Here is an 11,250-nt window from a genome sequence, read left to right on the forward strand (position 1 = left end):
ACTGGGACTCAAGCTCCCAATCATCTTGCGTAAATTCCCCTTAGTAAAGGTTAATAGTGAAAAGAATCAGAGGGGAGGTGGCAGGTATGTGTGAGAGAGAATTCATTGCAGAGATAATGAAAATACAGAGAGGGGAAGTGGCCCCTCTTCATACTTCTCTGTACTCTTGTGATATATTCTGGGAGCTGGCATGGACCTGATGGGCCAAATGGCCTCCTTCTGTTCCATTATTAGATAAGATGTAACTGAGAAGCAGCAGTACTTACCATTTGGTAGTTTTGCCGAGTAAGGGATTAGGGAAAATCCACGTTCTTTTAATGACCTTGGGTTGGGTTGTTTTCTCTGGAGAGGCGGAGGCCGAGGGGAGACCTGATAGAAGTTTATAAGATTATGAAAGGCATAGATAGAGTAGACAGCTGGTATGCTTTTCCCAGAGCCAAAATATCTAACAGTAAAAGGCATGCATTTAAGGCGAGAGGGGATATTCAAAGGAGATATGTGGGGCAGGTTTTTTACACAGAGAGTTGTGGGTGCCTGGAATGCGCTGCCAGGGGTGGTAGCGGAGGCAGATATGATAGGGGCATTCAAGAAGCTCTTAGATAGGCACATGAATGTGCAGAGAATGGAGAGATGTGGACATTGTATAGGTAGAAGGGATTAGTTTAGTTAGGCATTTAATTACTAGCTAGCTTGGCACAACACCATGGACTGAAGGACCTGTTCCTGTGCTGTATTGTTCTATGTTCTAAGTTTGTCATCACTTTCACTTAATTAACCTTTCGCTGGGCCAATTCAAATCCATCCAAGCCCCACTTACGGTTATTTTTTTGCTCTCCAGTGTGATTATGTTTAGTGTTGAACACTGGCCAACAGACTCTTGTCTGGGGTCATTGGCATCGTGACGTTGGTCCTGTCCTGGTACAACTGCAGTTCTAATCTCCCACTAAAGAACAAAAAACCAATGAAGTTCACCAAATGAAGCTTATTAAAGATTCACAAGTAGCCAGGTAACAAATGAAGAAAGATTTGTTTTGAAATGATATACACATGGGGGTGACCTTGTAACTTGTTCTTCCACATATTGAGAAAGAAATAAAAGGCTTACATTCAAGGAAGCTTCTCCAACCCTGGAATATCTCAAACTCTCTACCCTTTTGAAGCATAATCGTAGTCATGGAATCATCAAGATATACAGCACCGAAACAGGCTCTTCGGCCCAAATTGTCCATGCTGACCAAGGTGCCTATCTGAGCTAGTCCCATTTACCTGCATTTGGCCCATATCCCTCTAAACCTTTCCAATCCATGTACCTGTCCAACTGTATTTTAAATGCTGTAATTGTGCCCGCCTCTACGGCTTCCTCTGGCAGCTCTTTCCATATCCCCACGACCCCCTGTGTGAAAAAGTTGCCCCTCAGGTCCCTTTTAATTCTCTCCCCTCTCACCTTAAACCTGTGTCCTCTAGTTTTAGACTCCCCAACCCTGGGAAAAAGAGTGTGATCATTCGCCTTGTCTATACCCCTCATGGTTTCAAAAACCTCAATAAGGGCACCTCTCAGCTTCCTACGCTCCAGGGGAAAAAATCCAGCGTCTCCTTATAACTCCAGCCCTCCAGTCCCGATAACATCTTTGTAAATCTTTTCTGCACCCTCTCTAGCTTAATGACATCCTTCCTGTCGTTGTTGTACATAATTCATGGAATGTAAAAGAATGGTGCATGGCAGGTGAAAGATTCATACGTGGCTTTTGTTCAGCTTTAACATAGTGCAGCGTGTCTACCTAATGCTGTTTTAAAACGATCGCAATATTCCACAACACCGTTTAAGATATAGCATTACACAGTGAAACACTCATTCAGAAACCGCATGTGTTACTGAGAAGCTTCAGTCAAGTTTCCTGCAGCCGCCAGCACTTCGCCACACAGCTGGGAGATCACCTGCCACCCTCTTTGTCCACACTAATCCCATTTGATGTGTTGAGGAGTGTTTATCTGCGTAGGGTGAGTTCTCCAATGGCTGCAAGAAGGAAATCCATGAGTGGGTCCACTCTGGAGAAGCCTGCAACAGCAATACATGCCCAGCGCCTGTCTAACTGCTCCTGCGGACTGAGGAAGAAGATGAATGGCGGTCACCATGGTGCAACAGCGAGAGTGAAGATGGTGTGATGTGGCAAAGAGCAGCAGCTGTGGCTTGAACGTTGAGAGTAAGGATGACCTTGACTTCAACCGTGAGAACAGTGCAGTCATGTCTGTGAGCTTGTACTTGAGGACGCAGATGTCAGATGTTTGAAATCACCTTCTGAAAGTGCAGCCTGCATAGACATTGTCTGTTAAAGAGTTATGACTCAAGCAGCCAACATAATCAAGGCCCCCTCCCACCCCAGCCATTCTCTCTTCTCCCCCCCCTCCCATCGGACAGAAGTTACAAAAGCTTGAAAACACATACCACCAGGCTCAAGGACAGCTTCTATCTCGCTGTTATCAGACTCTTGAGCAGACCTCTTATACAATGAAGATGAACTCTCAATACACCTCATCATGGCCCTTGCACTTTATTTGTCTTGCAGATTATTAATTTCTTCAGCCTAACAACCTGCACTGCATTTTCTCTGTAACTGTAACGCTACATTTTGCATTCTGTTATTGCTTGCCTTTTGTACTACCTCCATGTACTAATGCAGAAATTATCTGTCTGAATTGCATGCAAACAAAAGCCTTCATTGTATCTCGGTACATGTGACATGGTCACTGGGAGTTGCCTGTCACAGCCTCAAGCCATCCATGAGGGATACGTTAGGTCTGGACTAATTGCTATTGTTAGTCAGTTGTTACAGGCAGGAAGGCACAGCGCTGAGTGTATACAGTGTGCAGCCTGATCTCTGAGTGTAGTTACTGGATATGATTGAAGCCCTTTGTTACTGAGTGTCCAGAGTTAGTAGAAGCTGGTTGAGCAGTGACTCTGATGTTTCAGAAAAATGCAGTGGAAAATTATGAATTATGACTGTTGATGTGACTTCAGTTAGTTTGAAACTAGAAACACAGCAGTAGCAAACGTGAAAATCTTGTCCAAAAATGAGGACACAGTGTTGTTAACTGTCACCAACACCCAGAATTGTGGTCAAAATTGCAACCTTCTGTGTTAATGCAATTTTCAACCAAGTAATTGTTATTTTAGTTTTATCTCTCCTGATGTGGCCTGGTTAAGAAACAATTTGATGTGAAGCACAGAAATTCAACAAAGTATGGCAACTTCAACAAAGTATGACTTCTGTTTCCTTGAGTGGCATAGTGCCACAGCTGGTAGATCTACTACCTCACAGCTCCAACAATCCAGTTCAATCTTGACCTCCACTGCCGTCTGTATGGAGCTTGCACATTCTCCCTGTGACCGTGTGGATTTCCCCCGGGTGCTCTGGTTTCCACTCACATCGCAAAGATGTGCAGGTTGGTGGGTTAATTGACCACAGTAAAATCCCCCTAGTGTGGTGGTAAAATCTGGCAGGGGGGTTGGGGGGGGGGGTGCAAGTTGATGGAGACTTGGGGAGAACAAAATGGGATAAGTGTAGGTGTGTTATTGAGAGGTGGCATGGTCTCAGTGGGCTGAAGGGCCAGAGTCTGCACTTTATAACTCTATGACTTAAAACTCAACTGGAAGTTAAATATACAAGTGCCTCAGTCACAAACTGTACATATGCCACTGGTTCTTAAAAACTTATAGAACAGGTTACAGACACACGCAACAGACTTAACAGAATAGTAAGTGATATTTTAAAATATTTTCCATAAGCTGAAGCAACCAGATACAGGTTGGTTGGAGTGAGTTGCAGATTTCGGATGGAGTGGGGAGTATATTCTACACCAGCAGTAATCAACAATGACCACTGCTCCATATACTTCACCAAACTCAATCACTTCACCATTGGTCACCATGCTGTCACCTAGTTAGGACCTAAGCCCTGGAACTCCTGCTCAACCCTTTCTATTTTTAACATTTTTTAAAATTTGTTTCATTGATTTTTAATAGTTTCCTTTTTTTTTGTTACTTCGGGGAAGTACTCAAAATCCCTGATGGATTTGACAGTCAGCTAAGCCTAGGGATTGTGGCTCAGTCCACCATCAGGTTTTTTTGCTATTGTGGGCAGAGATTGTTCTGCTCCTCTGCCCCCATACAACAGCACTACGTCAAGCACATAACCCTCAGCATGCAGGAACAGGATGGTGCAGCGAAGCATCTCCATAACAGCAAATGTTTACATCACAACAGGGTTGTGGGCATCAAATTGAGAACCGATACTTCTGTTTATCCAATCATTGGGACTTCCTGACTTCTTAAATGTTTCCAACTTCACAACTTCATCATCCATGGTTAATGTTGCAACAAAATTAGGGTGTAAATGTCATTTGCAATACTGGTATTTTTGGTCCAATCCTGATTATCCCTGAGTCATTTAAGACTCAATCATATTCTAAACAAAGACAATTCCACGTTTTGCACAATGTGTCATTCACACCCGTTCCAACAAACTTTACTATCTACTTGAACCGTGCCTGTTTCATTTCTGTAACCCGCTGGTTTTCTTGAACCACAACAGAATTCTAAGCACATTCACAACAAAAACCAGCCTCTTCTTGTATCTAGGCAATGAAATCTTATGCAAGTGAGACAGTCTGTGTTCTGATCAAGGGCGAGGAAGGGTTTTTCCATTGTTGACAGTAATTCTAGCATTCAACAAATGGGAATTTAAACCACAGAGTGGGGAAACTAAACCCATCTATTGCAGAAGTTAAAGGAAAGCACCAGTGCAAGCTAAACCCCAGGGAGCCCTGGCTGAGAATGGTGGTCCCAAAGGAAACAGCTGGCATCTAGCCATTCCCATGCAAGCAAGTCCTTGACTTCTGCTGTAAGACATGGGCTCATTGAGTTATACAACATATAAACAGGCCCTTAATGCCATTGAGTCTGCGCCAACCATCAAGCACCCACTTACACTAATCCTGCACGAATCCCATTTTTATTTGTCAAAAAGTCATAGAGTCAGCATGAGCCAGGCCCTTTGGCTCATCTGTCAATGCTGAGCATCGGATACCCATCTACACCAATCCCACTTACCAGCACACAGTCCGTGGCCTTTTGTGCCTTATTGTCCCCACATTCCCATCAACCACGTCCCCCCAAGTTCTACCACTCACTTGAAACTACTCACCCAGTCCACATGAAGGGTCTCGACCCAAAACATCGACTGTACATTTCCCTCCACAGATGCTGCCTGACCTGCTGAGTTTTTCCAGCATTTTGCTCCAGATTCCAACATCTTGTGTCTCTATCATTCACCTGTTCATGAGGGGCAACTTACAATGGCCAATTAACCTACCTAACTGCATGTCTTTGGGATGTAGGAGGAAACCGGAGCACCCAGATGAAACCCATGTGGTCACGAGAGAGAACGTGCAAACTCCCCATAGACGGATGTCGGGATTGAACCTGGAGCTGTGAGGCAGCAGTTCATTGGCTGTGCCACTGGTCACCTAGTCTGGGACTTACAGAGTGTTACAAGCCTCATATCTGTCATTTTGTTCTGTGACAGGACTCCATGTTGAGCCGAATTGTACTGGGAATACCCAGCCTTGCACTGGAGAATCTGCCACCCTCATCCCACGCCAGTCAGACCTGACACAGGATCAGGGAGACACAAGAGATTGCAGATGCTGGAATCTGGAGCAAAAAGCAAGACGTTGGAGGAACTCAGCAGGTCAGGCAGCATCTGTGGGGGATTAAACTCCCTCTTCCTGTTGATATCAGAATTGGCCTGTTCTCCTGCGAGGTGATATTAGACCAGTCCATCTCTCTCCACAGATACTGCCTGATCTGTTGGGTATTTTCAATGTTCTTCTTTTAGCTTCACATTTTAGCAACAGCTCTGATACACTCCTCACAACTTTACATGTCCCTTTGTTGCCTCTCTTTCTAACTGCTCCCCATAATCTACTAACCAGACAGCTCTGTAAAATGATTATAGCTTTTTAATTCCCAATTTTTAAAATTAATTAACCAAATTTAAAATGCACACCCTACCGCAGTGAGATTTGAACACACTTCTAAATCGTTAGATTATTAGTATCTTTATGTATATGCTGCTATAACCTGGCCTTGCTATGACTGGTCAAGTTTAGCTTCTGGTCAGTGTCAACCTCAACATGCAAGGACAGAATGTCAAGGAAGTGTGGGGTCTTTGCTCATTCAAGGTGCCTGTACCTTCTACCTGTATACAAGGGGTATCAATAATCTGGCATACATCAGACAAACTATGCTGGACAGGTACATGGATAGGAAAGGCTTTGCCAGGGCCAAATGCAGGCAAGTAGGACTAGCTCAATTGGGCAACTTGGTTGGAATGGACGAGTTGGGCTGTTTCCGTGCTGCGGAGCTCTATGTCTTTATGACGCTAACCTGAATGTTAGCTAGGTGCTACAGATGCAAGCTCCATCTTTATCAGATAAGTCATGAATGGAGTTTCCTGATATGTGATTATCAGCTGTCTGACTTCCTGACAGGTGGAGCATTATTCATGATGCAACTGGAGATGTTTCCCAGGGAAGGTCCTGCAGTAGAGACCTGGGGCTCAGATGACCAGTTCTCCAAAACTTATGTTTGGTCTGTCACTTGCAACTCCAGAACAGCTTGGTTATGGAATACAGCCAAGGTGTGCTCAACACCATGGGTTTTTCCATCTCCAATAAACCCAACACTTAGTTTTGACCCAGGGACACAATCACATTGGTTTGATACAGCATGCATGATGTCGGGACACCTCAGGAGGGGAAGGAGACAAACACAAATCCTTCAGCATTGTCCCCAGCTCCAACAGGTCAGGGTCTGCGATCTTCATGGAGCCTTCTCCCTCTAATAGTTTACGATCACCCATCACTGTCTTTGAACATATGTAATAAGGATTGAGCTTTGATCCAATCTGCTGATTGGGTGACCACTCGTCTCAGACTGCTGTAGCATGTAGGTAGCCTTCATCTAATAAACTCATGACGTTCATTACTCCTTGTTAGGGAACATAGAACATAGAAGAGTACAGTGTTGTGTTGAACCAATTAAATGCCCAACTGAACTAATCCCTTCTGCCTACACAAGGTCCATACAACTTGGTACAGCAACTGCTCTGCCCAGGACCGCAAGAAACTGCAGAGAGTTGTGGACACAGCCCAGAGCATCACGGACACCAGCCTCCCCTCCTTGGACTCTGTCTATACCCCTCGCTGCCTTGGTGAAGCAGCCAACATAATCAAAGACCCCACCCACCCAGGTCATTCTCTCTTCTCTCCTCTCCCATCAGGCAGAAGGTACAGGAGCCTGAGGGCACGTACCACCAGGCTCAAGGACAGCTTCTATCCCACGGTGATAAGACTATTGAACGGTTCCCTTATATGATGATATGGACTTTTGACCTCACAATCTACCATGTTTGACCTTGCACCTTATTGTCTACATGCAATGCACTTCCTTGTAGCTGTGACACTTTACTCTGTATTCTGTTATTGTTTTACCCTGTACTACCTCAATGCACTGTGTGATGAATTGATCTGTATGAATGGTATGCAAGACAAGTTTTTCACTGTACCTCGATACAAGTGACAATAATAAACCAATACTAGTACCAATACCATATCCCTCCATTCTCTACACATTCATGTGTCTATCTAAGACCCTCTTAAATGTCTCCATTGTATCTGTCTCCACCACCACCCCTGGAAGCATATTCCAGGCACCCACCACTCTCTGTGTAAAAGACTTGCCCCGCACATCTCCTTTGAACTTTTCCCCTCACCTTAAATGTACGCCCTCTAGTATCAGACATTTCGACCCTGGGAGAAAGATACCAACTGTCTACTTTATCTATGCCTCTAATAATCTTATAAACTTCTATCAGGTCTCCCCTCAGCCTCTGCCACTCCAGAGTTCTGGATGAATTTATTCAAGTCATTAGGTTATAGATAATGGCAGCTGCTGGTTGTCCACAATGCTTTCTGAATGCCCAGTTTTGGTCCACTAAATCTGCCCTAAGTGTGTTCCACTTAGCATGGCAGAAGTACCACCATGTGTCCTAATGGTGGATGGAGAGACCTTCCAATAACTGTGAACCTCAACGACCACCAGCGTGGACATAAATGGCAGTGTGGTGACAGGTAGGACATCTCTTTGTGTTGGTTTCCTACAAAGGATGTTCAAAAACAAGCTGCTTTTGCAGGCCCTGCAAATGTTAGTGCTTCCTATCCTATCCCCTTACTTGGGGTGACTGTGGTCAAGTGTTCATTGTGTGGGTAATCATCTGCATTAACTCCAACCCAACCACTCCATGACAGTATATTTATGTCCCACTTTCGATAGCCATCACATTCATAAAATTCCCCTTAAACTCAAGCTCTTGAGATTAAATGTCAGAGGTATCAGACCTTTCAAACTCTCCAAGAATATAAAAGTGAAACGAGCCCAATATGGTTTTCACTCTCTGGGTATGGTGACAGTGATGACACAGTGTTTATCTTGTTACTGACCTAGGAACCCCACCCAGATAACGTACTTCATAACAATTCAGAGGGCTGGCAAATGTGAAATTTAAATTCAATTACTAATCTGGATTTAAAAGAAAAGCAACTGGTTTTAGTGACAATGACCACAAAACTATGGAGCTGTCAATATAAAGTCATTGTGTTTACAAGTAGGGTAGGAAATCCAGTCTATGTGTGACTTCTGGCCCAGAGAAATGTAGCTGACTCTTAAAATGATCTTTCCTGTAGCCTAACAAGACACATTATTAATGGGTAATTAATGCCAGATTTGCCCACACCCCAAAAAGTGAATAAACTTCCAAAAAAATGTAAAGAGTACTCCTAACTATTCAGCAACAGCATGCAGTAATGACCCTGCTTTGCCTTATTAAACGATTCTGCCAACGGTGGCATAACCGATGTCTGTGCTTCCAAATGAGGGGGGAAAATCAGTTGGCTAATCAGGACCCTGAGCGAGGTTATCACAGAATCGAAGGTAACGTTTACACAGGAGCACTAGCAGATGATTTCACTACCCCTGGGAGTAGTGAAAATGTCATGCAATACCAGTGCACCTCATCAAACGTTTGGCCACACAAAACTGCTAATATAAAATGACTAGTGTTTCCTCAATGAGTCAGACAGATACTTCCAGCGAAAAGTATTTTCAGCCTCCTGTGACACTTCAGTCTTGGCCAAAGTTTCCAAGGTTTGCAAAGCTGCAACTGTATATCTTCTGATTTGCACAGAACTTCCCACAGCAAAGCTCCACTTGGCAGAAACCTGTGGGAGATCTTGTATTCTGAGGACCATAGCAACCCATGTAACACATATTATTCTGAAGTTATGCTGTAGAAACATAACTTGTACAGTATGTGTCCTTTATTGGTAACAGAAGCTAATGGTTGATGCAGTCACTACAAAGGCTTAATAAGAAATTGCCGCAAAGAATTGATTTAAGTGCTAATTTTAGCAGGGAGAGTTAGTAATGTCAATCTCTCTTCTCCCCCCTCCCATCAGGCAGAAGATACAATAGCCTGAAGGCATGTACCACCAGGCTCAAGGATAGTTTCTATCCCGCTTTTATAAGACTATTGAATGATCCCCTAGTACGATGAGATAGACTCTTGAATGAGATAGAATCTATTTCATTATGGCCTTGCACCTTATTGTCTACCTGCACTGTACTTTCTCTGTAACTGTAACACTTTATTCTGCATTCAGTTATTGTTTTCCCTTGTACTACCTCAGTGCACTGTTGTAATGAAATAATCTGTATGGATGGCATGCAAAACAAAGTTTTTCACTGTACTTCAGTACATTTGGCAATAATAAACCAATTTACCAATTCACCAGTGGTCTACAGGTAGTCAGTATGGTCGATGTAGAAGTATATAGAACTATGAGAGGCATGGATAGGGTAGATAATCAGAGTCTTTCTCCCAAGATGGAAATGTCAGATACTAGAGGGCACAGGTTTAAGGTGAAAGGGGGAAAGTTTAAAGGAGATTTGCAAGGCAAGTTTTTTTACACACAGAGATGGGTGCCTGGAAAGCAGTGCTGGGGTGGTGGTGGAGGCAGATACGATAGCAATGTTTAAGAGACATTTAGACAGGCACATGAACAGGCAGAGAATAGAGGGATACTCACCATGTGCAGGCAGATGGAATTAGTTAGATTGGCATCAAGGTCAGTGCAGACACGGTGGGCCGAAGGACCTGTTCCTGTGTGGTATTGTTGCATGTTCTATGTCAGACATTCCAATCTTATTCAGAAGGCCATGGCTTCACACTTTCCCTCAGACTCATGGGGCATGGTGGCAATTTACTAGATTAACCCGGCATTCCAAAATCTATTGATCCAGGAACATGAGTTCAAATCCTACCATAGCAGCTGAGGAGTTTAGTTTTAATCAACTAAATCTGGAACTAAAATGGTGTCTATGACCCGCCAGGATTGTTGTAAAAACCCACTCAATTCAGACAGCCTTCAGGGAAGGAAGTCTGCCATCCTTACCTGGTCTAGCCTCTGTTTGACTCCAGATCCACCAGTGAAGTTGCCTGTTAACTCAGGGCCAGTTAGGGATGGGCAATAAATGCTCACATTGCCAGTGAAGTCCATATCCCAGGGATGAGTAAATAAAGCAAACGCACGCTGGTATATCAGTGACACTGAAGGAGGGTGCTGGAATTTCAAGGCACATGTGTCACACTGAAATTGATCAGCTTCCCATGATGATACCAAATATCAAACTTTTTTTTCCGTTTTCATGACACCATTAATGCATCAAACTTAAGATGAAGGGTAGACCTGACATTTTTGACCCTACTGATCACTGAATTCAACCTCCACTTCCTCATCCAAGCTCAAAATCCTTCCATTCCTTTCGTGCTGTCACCACCTACACTCCTACTGTTAAAGGTATTCAATGACTGAGCACCTAAAACCATCTGTGGAGAATGCCAGAGGGTGAAATCTTCTGTGAAGGCAGCTTTCCTCATTTGAACCCTCAGTGACTGAACTCTTATTCTGAGACTGTGGCCCCCCCCACCCCAGCCCAGATTTAAAATGGCTAGCAGAGGAAACTGCCTCTCACCATTCACTCTGTCTCCTCGAAGAATCTTGTGTGATTACCGCTCTTTCTTTTAAACTCCAATGAATTCTGCTCACCAAAGAGTACTGTGCTCCCATCCCAGA

The 11,250-nt window shown here is 43.9% G+C and overlaps 1 protein-coding gene across 2 annotated transcripts in view; it reads right to left on the reverse strand.

The window, feature by feature from the left end:
- The window catches only part of ptafr (platelet-activating factor receptor), an 86,397-nt gene that overhangs the window by 19,596 nt on the left and 55,551 nt on the right, over positions 1-11,250 (reverse strand). The window contains exon 2 of one of the 2 annotated variants that reach the window (XR_007957989.1): positions 267-369. The exons of the other annotated variant lie outside the window; for it this stretch is intronic. The gene's annotated coding sequence lies outside the window, so the exon portion shown is untranslated. The remainder of the gene's footprint in view (positions 1-266; positions 370-11,250) is intronic. 2 annotated transcript variants of the gene reach the window in all.

This window comes from Pristis pectinata, chromosome 22 (genome assembly GCF_009764475.1).
Source record: "Pristis pectinata isolate sPriPec2 chromosome 22, sPriPec2.1.pri, whole genome shotgun sequence".
NCBI lineage: Eukaryota > Metazoa > Chordata > Chondrichthyes > Rhinopristiformes > Pristidae > Pristis > Pristis pectinata.